A 10,785-nucleotide genomic window follows, 5' to 3' on the forward strand; every position below is an offset into this window, starting at 1 on the left:
TTCCTCTGTGTTTGGTCCTTCTCATCTGATGACTGCAACAGATGTGCCGACTGCAACAGATGTGCCAGGTGGACCATACATGGGCTGCTCATTGCATGGGGAGACTGCTTATCATCTGAAATGCAGAGTGGGAGGGCTGCAGGATGCTGAGCATTTCCCATCCCTTGCATGTTTTCTTTTAGATGTACTGTCAGATGTGATCAGTTCAACTTTTCCTCTATAGATAAGTATAAAGAAACACAAAAATCCTCTCTAAGTACTCTAAGTACCTTGATAACACCTCCTCAGCTGCTTCATTATTACCTATTGTGAGGCATTGCCAAAAAGAAGAGCATTTCACTGTGTGCGTCAGGTGGTATGGACTCCATTACAGGAGCATGCCTGTCTGCACCTCAGGTGTCTTCCAGCAGCAAACCAGCAGCTCTATACCTGCCCAGGTGAAAAAGAGCAAGAGTGGCAGGGTGGACACGCTCCTACAGCCATCAGGGAACAAAGTTCCCTGCCACAGTACTGAGAACTGCTGATGGGGGGGGGGGGGGAAGCCCTCTCTGTTGAAGCTGTAATTACGCAAATCCCTTAGACGAGTTTGTGTCAAAACCATTGATCAAGAAATAATATTAATGAGGCCTAATCCACACTTCGGAGGCACTAGAACATAACACCATGGCTCAGGGGGTTTAAGGCAGCGAAGTGCAAGGCTTCCTTAATTTTATCCCTGTGATTTTGAAGGCTCATGTCTGCAGAGAAAAAGAAGAGGGAAGAAAACAAAGAACAAAAAATTCAGCAGCTTTATGAATTTAACCCCATCAGGTGGAGCTGGCACACTGAGATGAGTGGGAGGTTGCAAACTACTGTGGCTGAGCCCAGGCAAATGCAAGTGCCCCCTGGAAGTTGTGCCTTTGTGAAGAACTGTTGAACTATCACTAAATAGGCTAACTGCAGGCACATCTATTTGCTTCTCCCAGAGCAGGCAGACACCTGAAAACTGCATTGACAAAGAACTAAATAAATTATCTGGATTATTTACTGTGGAAAGGCAAAGGCTGGCAATGCTCCAGCCGAGTCAGCTCTATCCAAACATGACTGTGCCCTTCCACCTGCCATTACAGACAGCCATCTGTTAGCAAGGGCAGAAGGCTGGGGAGGAGCAGGCAGTGGGAAAGTGCCTCAGGTTGTGGGCTCTCTAGGGTTAAAGCAACCAGAAGAATCTCAAACAAAAACAAAGAGAAGACCAATTAAAAAATAAAAAAAATAGAGCTAAGCGGCAGCTCTCGCAACAAAAAAAGCAGTTTCAAAATTAATGAGATTTTGATAACCTCCTTTAAAAATTGAATATTTCCATTTTAAAATGTGCAAAGACTAAAATCTTCATAAATATCCTATTAAGAAACTTCTGCCGCTGTTTTAGAGTTTCAATTGAAATACAGCGCATGGAGGTTGCCATAGCGACAAGCACATTTTTAAATAACTGTTTTTCATCAGAACAGCTGCAGCATCATGCAGAAAGGAGGGTGAAGAGGGGAATCTGGAAGGAGTCCGACCAACTTCAAGCTCCTAATCAAGCGGCTCTGAGATCTTCACAAACACAGACTGGGAACTTTTAATACGCTTTCTGCTTTTTTAAGAAAATGCTGCCCTTCATTACTTGGCAGCAGCCCAGCAAACACTGTCAGCGCTGCATGAAATCTCAGTCAAGAGAAGAGCTTTGTTTTCATGCAAGAAAAGATAAATTTTCTACTGTTGAAGCCCTGCCATGCTGAAGTCCAGAGCTGTGGCCTCGGGTCTGCTCTGGGGGCTCTCTGTGTGACGTGGCTGATTGGCAGCAATGTGCCCCAAAGTTCCTTGTGAGCCATAGATATCCATATCTACAGCCCTTCCACACTGAAAGCACAGAAAGGTGGAGATGTGAAAAACAAGGGAAGCTGTCAAATGTTAACAGCATGATTTGGGAGTGAGAGTGGTTTAGGTATACCCTTCTTGCTGTGGGATTCGTCATTTTGCTCTCTTGCAAAGCCTTTTGCTGGCGGGAAGAGGCAGAGCAACTTTCTGAGCAGCAATGCAACCAAACAATGGACATCTCTGCACTGTGTGTATCTGTTCAGAGGCGGATGGGCTGTGAAGAGACTGATGGCCTCCTTTACACTAATGCTTTTCAACAAGCGATATTAACTATGGCAAAATTCCTAGAAAGCTTCAGATAGATTCATTTTGTGTCCTCAGCCAAGTATGTTCCTGTATCTTGGTCTATAAAATGAGAATAAATAAATAATAAAACTTCTCACAGGAATACAAGGAGACTCAAGCCCAATAATAATTGAATTGCTATCTATAGAAAGTAGAAATGCATGGCTGTTTGTTTTTTTTCTGAACAACAAATGAATGGCCACTATTTAATACGTTCTTGTGAACCTGCATGGATCATCATGGTGGCAACTGTTGTCACACAGTCTGCTTCATTTGTCTGTGAACTGCTCCTAGGAGGTATGGGCTGTATTGCACAGCATGGGGCTGTGCCTGCATGTGTGTGGGGCAGAGCTGGAGGTTCACAGGTCGGAGCAGATATGTACCTGTAGAGACAAATCTGAGCACAGCTTACGTTTATTGCAAATCTGATTCAGAAGTTTCCTTCTTGTCTTGAAATGAAATAGCCGCCTTTCCCAATGATTGCCTGTGCTTGTTCCAGTATATATAGGAGGCAGCTGACAACAAAATGTTGGGAATATAAATGAAAGGGAAACAAAGGTGAGGAAAGTTAAAGAAAGCCTGAAAAAAAAGAACAAAAAAAATTAAAAGAAATGGAAGTAAAAAAATTCTATCTTTTCAGGTTCTTTTAACAAATTACATTATTTGATCAATCCATATATTATCTTTAAATGCTGAGGCAGTGTGAATCCTATTTTTAGCAAAGAAAAGGAAGAAAAAGTGAAACAAATCTGTCCCTCTTACTCAAAACCAGATGCTTAATGGTAGCCAGAGGCATCTTGGTGCCCCAGCAGCTTTCAGCTGCCTGTGCCCATTGCTCCTCCCCAGCTCAGCTGCAAGCATACAGAAAATGGAAAGCAAGGATGGCTACCAGAGAGACAGCCTAGCAAATATTTTTCAGAGTAACTTCAATCTAATGTAAATTGAAAGAGCATCTCTGTATCAGTGTGAAAATAGGCTGGTAGAGATTCCAGTGAGCAGAGCTTTCTGTACTCGAGAACATGCACGCTGTCAAAGGGAGAGGCCTTCCTGGACGTCTGGAGCTAGCAGCTTTTCTCATGTAGGCCTTTCTTTTCTTAAAAAAAAGAAAGAAACAGAAGATAAAAAAGGCACAACCTGCTGTATGGCAGGGCTGCCAGGAAAACAGATTGTGAGTCACTGAAAGCTGCTGACCTTAGCCAGCGCGTTGCAACTCCATGGCTTTCAAACCTTGCTGTTTCCTTCCTAAGGCAGATGAGAGGCTTGTCAAAGCTGTAGTTTCCATATATACACATGCACAGTCATGCACATATTAAAGCGCTATTTCTCTCAGCTGTGCAGACATCAGGATTACTGAACCTGACATAAACTCATCATTTTCCTGGAAGCAAAAAGGGCTGCTAGCCAAAAATGGATGAGCTGCACTTGGCAGCAGCTAGCTTGTCTTGGGGTACCAAAGGATAGCAAGCACAGAGCCTTCTGCAGAGCAGTGTGCAATGTGTAGTCACCCTTTAGAAAGTGCCTGAGATCATTTGCTGAGCAGAAATACTAGTCTGCAGCTGGCACCCACCCCTCTCCCACCAGCACCCACCAGGCAAGGTGCACACAGTATCAAGAACAAAGGCAGAGGCTTTCATGGGGTGGGAGGGAGCGAAAGGGACCAGTGGTTGGTCAGCAAGTGGAGACAGAACCTCAGCTGAGGGAGAAAACCTCAGTGGGACAGTGAGGAACACTCCTGCCAGCAGGTGAAGGTGCTTGTTGTCATTTATGTGGTGGGAATGAAAAGCAGAAAGCCAGAACTGACATACAGCAGGCACACAATGGAATTCAGGGTTGTGGTCCCATTCTAAGGGTCAGGACCCAGTTTATTTATCTGTAAAATGTGGGTGGTCATGCTGCTCTGCCATAGCTGTGCGAGGAGGACTCAGCCCACTGCTTTACCTGAACAGAATGTGCAGGCTGAGATCTGTGAATAAACACTGGAAAGAGGTGTAAATCAGCTAGAAAAAGATAGAGAGAAGGGTAATCTTTTCTAGCAAATGCTTTACTTGGCCCAAAATTGAGTTTCAAGTCTACAGCAGCAACAAATACAGCTGAATTCACCTGAATGAGTCTGTAAGGAGAAGCAAAAATCACAATGACAAATCAACATTTCCCTCTGAAATTAAACACGAAGAGGCCTAAATTAAAACGATCAGTTTCATAAGCCTGGGTACAGAAAAAGCTAAAAGAATTTGGGTATTATATCAACCAGCACATCGCATACCCGGGTGCACAGTGGGAATCACATCAGAGGTCCTGTGCATGTTGGAGTGCCTGAGCATTGCCCAGCTCAGACTGGAGAGGGGTCTTTGTGCGTACTGCAAGGCTGCGCAGGCAGAAGGCAAGTTGGTTTGAAGCCACGTGTTAAAAATAATTTTAATTCTGCAGGAGTGCTCTTGAAAGGTGAACCATGTGATTTAAAGAAAAAATCCCCAGAGTATCTGGAAAGAGAATGCTTTGTCATGTTGGGCAAGGAAGGATCAAAATAACTACAGGAGCTCACAGCAAAGGAAGAGCACACAGAATGGTCAGCACCGAGGGCTGAAGGGCAGGCTGGATTTAAGAGCTGACTAGAAATTCCATTACTTCCAGCTAGACACCAGCAGCACTATTGTTAGTTCACAACTTACGGTACATTTCTGAGCAAAACCAGCGTTACTAACACCATGCTTTAAGGACCACCCTCGAAGTGATAGGACGGTGAAACTGCTGTACCAAAGGCTATCTTGATTTCATCAGTAGCTTTGTGAGGCTGCCATCACACACACATCTCCTGTGCTGCATCAGTGCCTGCAGGCTGGGCTTTGCCCCAGAGGTGGGGCTGCAGCCCTGCTAGCCGATGCCTGCCTCAGGCATTCTGTGCAGCTGCTGCCTCACTCTCTTCTTTTGCAGATTTTGCTAACTCTGACCTCCAGTTTAATTCCCTCTTCTTGACAGGGAGTATAGCAGAAATGAAACTTCAGAATTTCCCTTTCATTTGTATGTGTTACTCCTTGTTTAATGGATATCTCCCAGCAGGAGCTGGTGGGACTGGTGAGTCCTTCCAAGAACCATTATCTCACAACTGGGGAGCATGATATGCTTCAGACAGCCACAAAGAAAGCCTTCAAACCCTAGAATAAAATTTATATGAAAAGCACATCGGTACAAAGGTACATCTGTATCCACAGGCAACAGTGATTACATCTGATTATTTTTAGTGTAAATACATTTTCAGAATAAAAGGCACACAGCAGCTTTAAACTACTTAGCTGAACACGCTCCTCCTGCACCTGTGGGATTTTAATATTCCTGTGCTTTTAACAGCATTGCACCACAGGGATGAGATCAGTGACTGATCCATTTTACTGAGTTTGAAAAATGTAATTTAGGAAGGGTTATTATTGCAGGAATGAAGTAGAAATCTTGTTGGTAATTATACCTCTTTACGTGGTTGAAGACCATAAATTTTATTTTCCTGACACTTGAAAGAAAATAAACTTTAACACGGATCTTCCAAGGAAGAAACACAAACTTTGGCAGCCCACAACTTGAATGAGTCCACCTCCAGGTGGCCAAAAAAGAGGAAACAGTAACTGTGCAGCAGTGATCCCACGGGAGGCTGCAGCAGACCGACAGTGGATAGACCTGGCAGGGCCGGGGTGCTGCTGGTCCCATCTGGGATCAGAGCCACGTTCAGCAGCACACACAATTTTTGGGAAGCATAATTCAGTCAACATCATCTCAGCACTTTATATGTAACTTCGATAAAACTGGGAGTTGAATTAACCAGCAAGCAGCCATGCAGGGACAGACTATCAGCCACAGAGAGGTTCAATCACTGTGCAGCTACTCGACATGAGAGAGCTTGGTCTTTGCAGTGGAACCTCCCTGCCAGAGTGATTCACATCAGTTATTCTTTCTCCTTCCTATTTGCTGCTATCAGAATCCAGAAGAGTCAGCACATGATCAAGTGCTTCTTTGATCTCTGGTGTATGTGAAGACAGAAATATCCAAGCTGAAGAACTGAGCCCCATGGGTCTGACAAAGGATTCAATTACAACCCATGGAATTCAGTTCTCAAAGCTGAGGATACACGACATTCGTTTCAAGGCCATTCTGATGAGTGGCTCTATCTCATCCTCTGCTCTCTCTCCCCGGTGCTTGGCTTTCCTCCAGGTGCTGTAAAACAGAAGAGGGAAATCTTCACTGTAGCCAAAGCAACTCTATCCAGACCATAGGTCAGATGCAAAATAATGGCTTGAGGACATATATATTGAGAAACAGGCTATTTTATGTTTTCTTTTGGCACAAAGGAGGCCACATTCATAGACAGAAGGTGCCCTAACACATAGCAGAATCGCTGGTAATAAAAATTGAAATTTATAGCTAAGGAGCATAAACAGTACAACACTCAGCACTTTCCTGGAAGCCTTTGTTTGAGAATTTCACAGGGATAAGTTATACATTTCCTTCTTTTTCTTCTCTCTCTCTTCTTCTTTTTTTCTTTTTTTTAAATAAAGTATGAAGGCACAGAGGTAAAATCTTCCAGAGTCATACAGCAATCTAATACTTCTAGATGCTCCAAAGAAGGAATTCCAGTATGGGTACAACCCTCCAGCCATCAGAGTCTGGGTGGCAGAAAGGCAAGCAGGAGCCATCCGTGCCATGGCTGCACTGCTGTTGTGGCACAGCCTGCTCTGATGTGACAGTCTCATCCCAGGGTGACAGCCTTACCCCAGCACAGCAGTTTTGAGCTACAGATAAAGTGCTGCTCAAGTGCACTGGTGATCAAAGCTGGCATCTCAGCCAGGAAACACCTCATCATTACTGTACAAATGTAAGAGAAGTCACTGGTGTCATCAAACTTCACACCCCAAACTTAGAATTTTTGAGGAGAAACAGATTGGGTGAGATGTTGGATGATGTGCTCATCCCTTCAACGTCACTAGATGAGACACTGCATCTGCACAGCACTGCACACACTCTGTGGTGTCCCCATTAAAAAAAAAAAAAAAAAAAAAAAAAAAAAAAAAGTTTCAGATTTATTTGGAACAGTTTAAGCATATTTCTTTATATTCCAGATGAGATGTCTCAAAAAGTCTCTTCAGGATCAGTGAAAAGAAATATTTGCTGTGAGGTAAAATATTTGGAGGTTGAAGAGGTTCAGATTAAATCTTTCACTTCACCCTCACAAACAAAATTTAGGTAAATGTATTTAACAGCATGGCTGAATGAGAATGAATTATTTTGTTCTAGTGCTGGTTTTCTTATAAGTATATAAGCAAATTATAAGTAAGCATATATTTATGAAATATTGAAACAAAATGTTAAAAGTTTAAGGAGTTTATAGGTTGTCCCCTGAGAGAGTAATTTGAAAAATTTTTTCCAAATTTCCAATAAAAATGTCCAATTTATTCTAATCACCCTCAAAAAGATTGCCCGGTGGTGGCAGGAATCCAACCCTCCCAGCAGAGCCCACTGGCAGCGCGTTGGTGACTGCCACGCAATGGGCTGAGCTCTGCATGGATGTCAAATCTTGTTTTCTATACAGCCTGTCCTGCAGCAATCAGCATCAGCTTTTCTAAACCGTTTCACTAGGAGCAGCTCTCAGATTTCTTTCTAAAACATTCACTACGAGTGAACAACCAACACCTGAGCAGAGGGAAATGAGTGATTTTGCAAACACCCTGTGCCACTTTTTCAGCTGACGGAGCGGCACCCGCAGCCCAGTCGGCAGAGCCCCAGCGCAGTGCTTGGCACAGCACCCAGCAGTTTGGCTGCTGCAGCATCCCACAGCATGCCTGTGGCTCTACTGCTGTTAATTGTTTTCTTAGTCTATTAAGGCAGTCATCCAAACAACTGAATTTTCAAATATGCTTCTTGAACAATTTCTCTTGCAAAGCAAATGTCTTGTGGTACCCTCAGACCAGTTCAGTCCCCCCAGTTAGGCTGCTGGCTTTGTGAGACATCTACTATAGAGAGAAAAAAAACAAATTAGCACAAGTAGCTTCTTGTTAAGACCCTCAAATAACAGGCAAATTTTCATTTGAAAGAAGATATCACAGCAGTCTCATTTGATAGGAGAAGAGGGAATTATCTTAAGTTGCACCAGGGGAAGCTCAGGTTGGATATTAGGAAAAACTTCTCTGAAAGAGTAGTCAGGCAGTGGAACGGGCTGCTCAGAGAGGGGGTGCAGTCACCATCCCTGGAGGTGTTCAAGAACCATGGAGATGTGGCACTCAGGGACATGGTTTAGTGGGCAGTGTTGGTGTGGGTGGATGGCTGGACCTGATAATCTTAGAGATTTTTTCCAAACTTAATAATTCTATGATTCTGTAATTCAATACATTCTGCTTGTTTGGTTTTTCTAATTGGTCACAGGAGCACGGCTTACCAAGGAGATCTTTGCTGATGTAAAGCGAGATATCTGTCTGTAGCCCAGCCCTGCTGTGATAGTGACTCTTCAAGTCTAGAATATGAAAAAAATCAAACAGTGATCAATGAAAACATTGATGGTAATGGAATGGTAATGGAATGGAATATGGTAAAATAGAGAAGTAGCCAAATAGAATAAAGCATGGAAGTGCCCCTGGAACGGACTCCTGGGCACAGAGTCAATAGGTATGCCCTGGAACAGCCAGCACTGTGTGGGCACCCAGAGCAGGGGGACACCTGACTTGGTTGCTCGTTTATATTCTGACCAATCAGACACACTAAAGAGAAGGGAAAACATCACAACCCCCTCCTCAATGCTCAGTAAATGGACCTGAGGTAGCTGCAAGCAAGCTAACATGTCCCAGTGTTCCACCTGAAGGACATCCCAGCCAGATTCTCCACCAGCACAGCCGCTGTCTAACTTAAATTCCTAAACTGCTGGTATGGATGAGCGCATCTTCACAATCCCAGTCATTTTCAAGGTAGGTTGACTTTAGAGGTTTTTTTAAAATATGTAGGAGAAAAGGTCAAACTCTCTCTCAGTTTTCCTGCTGCATTTAGTGTCGTCACAGCGCATTGGTTCTCTTTCACCTTAAAAACACAATGCCAATGTCAGACACATTCTGCTTTGACCCAATATCAACTTCACACATGGCATCCTCTGTCCTGTCAGTGTCATTCCTGGAGCGTCCCCCAGCCTCTGAGAACTCATTTTCTCAAGAATTAAATTCGTGCACTTGCAAACAAGAAGAAAGCCCATAGAATTATACTGTTCTACCACTGTAAGAGCAGTAAGGAGGTGAGCCTCTCAACAGACCATAAATCCACTTATTGAAGAAACATTATTTTTTCCTATTCCATCAGGGTCACTTAGTACCTCACAGCTTGGAGGTCTTATTACACTAGAAATAACTATCCCTAAAGGACAGGCACTTAATAGGCAATCACTGTATAAAGTTTTAGTGCTACACCAAAAGGCGAATCTTTTTAGAGTGATTAAGTAATTTTAAGTGCCTGAAGACTATTCTTCCATAAGTTTCCTTCTGAATTAAATATGTTTTAACAGGAAATGAACATAATGATCCTAAAGCTATCAAGTTAATGGATTGTGTAAAACTTTAGCGTTTTCCTTACCATCCCCTATTTTTATTCTCCATGTTGTTGTTAGTACCTTTCTTGCTAATACAACATCTACATTTGTCTGTGTACACACCAAAGAGTGAGATTTTAATGCTTCTTAACCAGTCAGTGATGTACTGCAGCTCCGTGTGAATCCAGATACGTTTTAAATGAGCACATCGTGAGTGATAATTAATTAACACTGATGGGGAACTTGAAATAAAAATATGAATATGGTCACATTTCATTAGGAGCATAATGCATCTTTTTCACCCTTATTGAGTTAAATACATTTCCCCCCCCATAGCTAGTGGGAAAACACATATCCCACAGCTATGCTGCCATCTGGCTGGATGAAGCAAGAGGACGGAGCAGAAGAAGGAGGCACTGAGGCGGCAGGACAGGCAGCACAGCAGCTGGGCCCTTGCTTTGCTGAGCAGCTCTGCTCCCATCACATGCACCAATACAGAGCTGCTCTGCGTTAAAATGTAAGGATCAGCAGAGAGGTCCTGACACAGTGCTTGGACACAAGGCAAACACTCTGTATATCTTAGCGCTTTGTCAATTTTGTTAATCCATTGTGATAAAGCAAATGTCCATGTTTGCAGACAAACATCTCTGTGCTTACAAGCAGAGAAGCTACAACTCTTCCCCAGTTTTGCAAAAACCGTATTCAGTACTGAAAAATACAAGAGCAGACCTCCAGTGCAATCACAAAGAAAGAGCTTTGCACTTGAGCTGCACTCTGCTCTACTATTTCCATCAGACAGACACCTGGTTGCTAAGCACGCCCTGCTCCAGCATCGCTCCCTGGGCTCCCAGTGTCAAACAAGAAACTGATTCCTCCTCCTGAACCCTTCAAATGCATCAAGCCAGCAATGCCTTCAGCCCAGGAAGAACACGTAGACTTTTGTAGTCCCCCTCCACTGAACAAAAAAAAAAAAAGAGCTTTAAAAAAACCCTATTTTTTATACTTGTATTTCAAATAAACAATCTCACATTTCATGATAAATTGGTATTGGGGGG

This window comes from Lagopus leucura, unplaced genomic scaffold (genome assembly GCF_019238085.1).
Source record: "Lagopus leucura isolate 7727_CA_CO unplaced genomic scaffold, USGS_WTPT01 Super-Scaffold_100027, whole genome shotgun sequence".
NCBI classification, from domain to species: domain Eukaryota; kingdom Metazoa; phylum Chordata; class Aves; order Galliformes; family Phasianidae; genus Lagopus; species Lagopus leucura.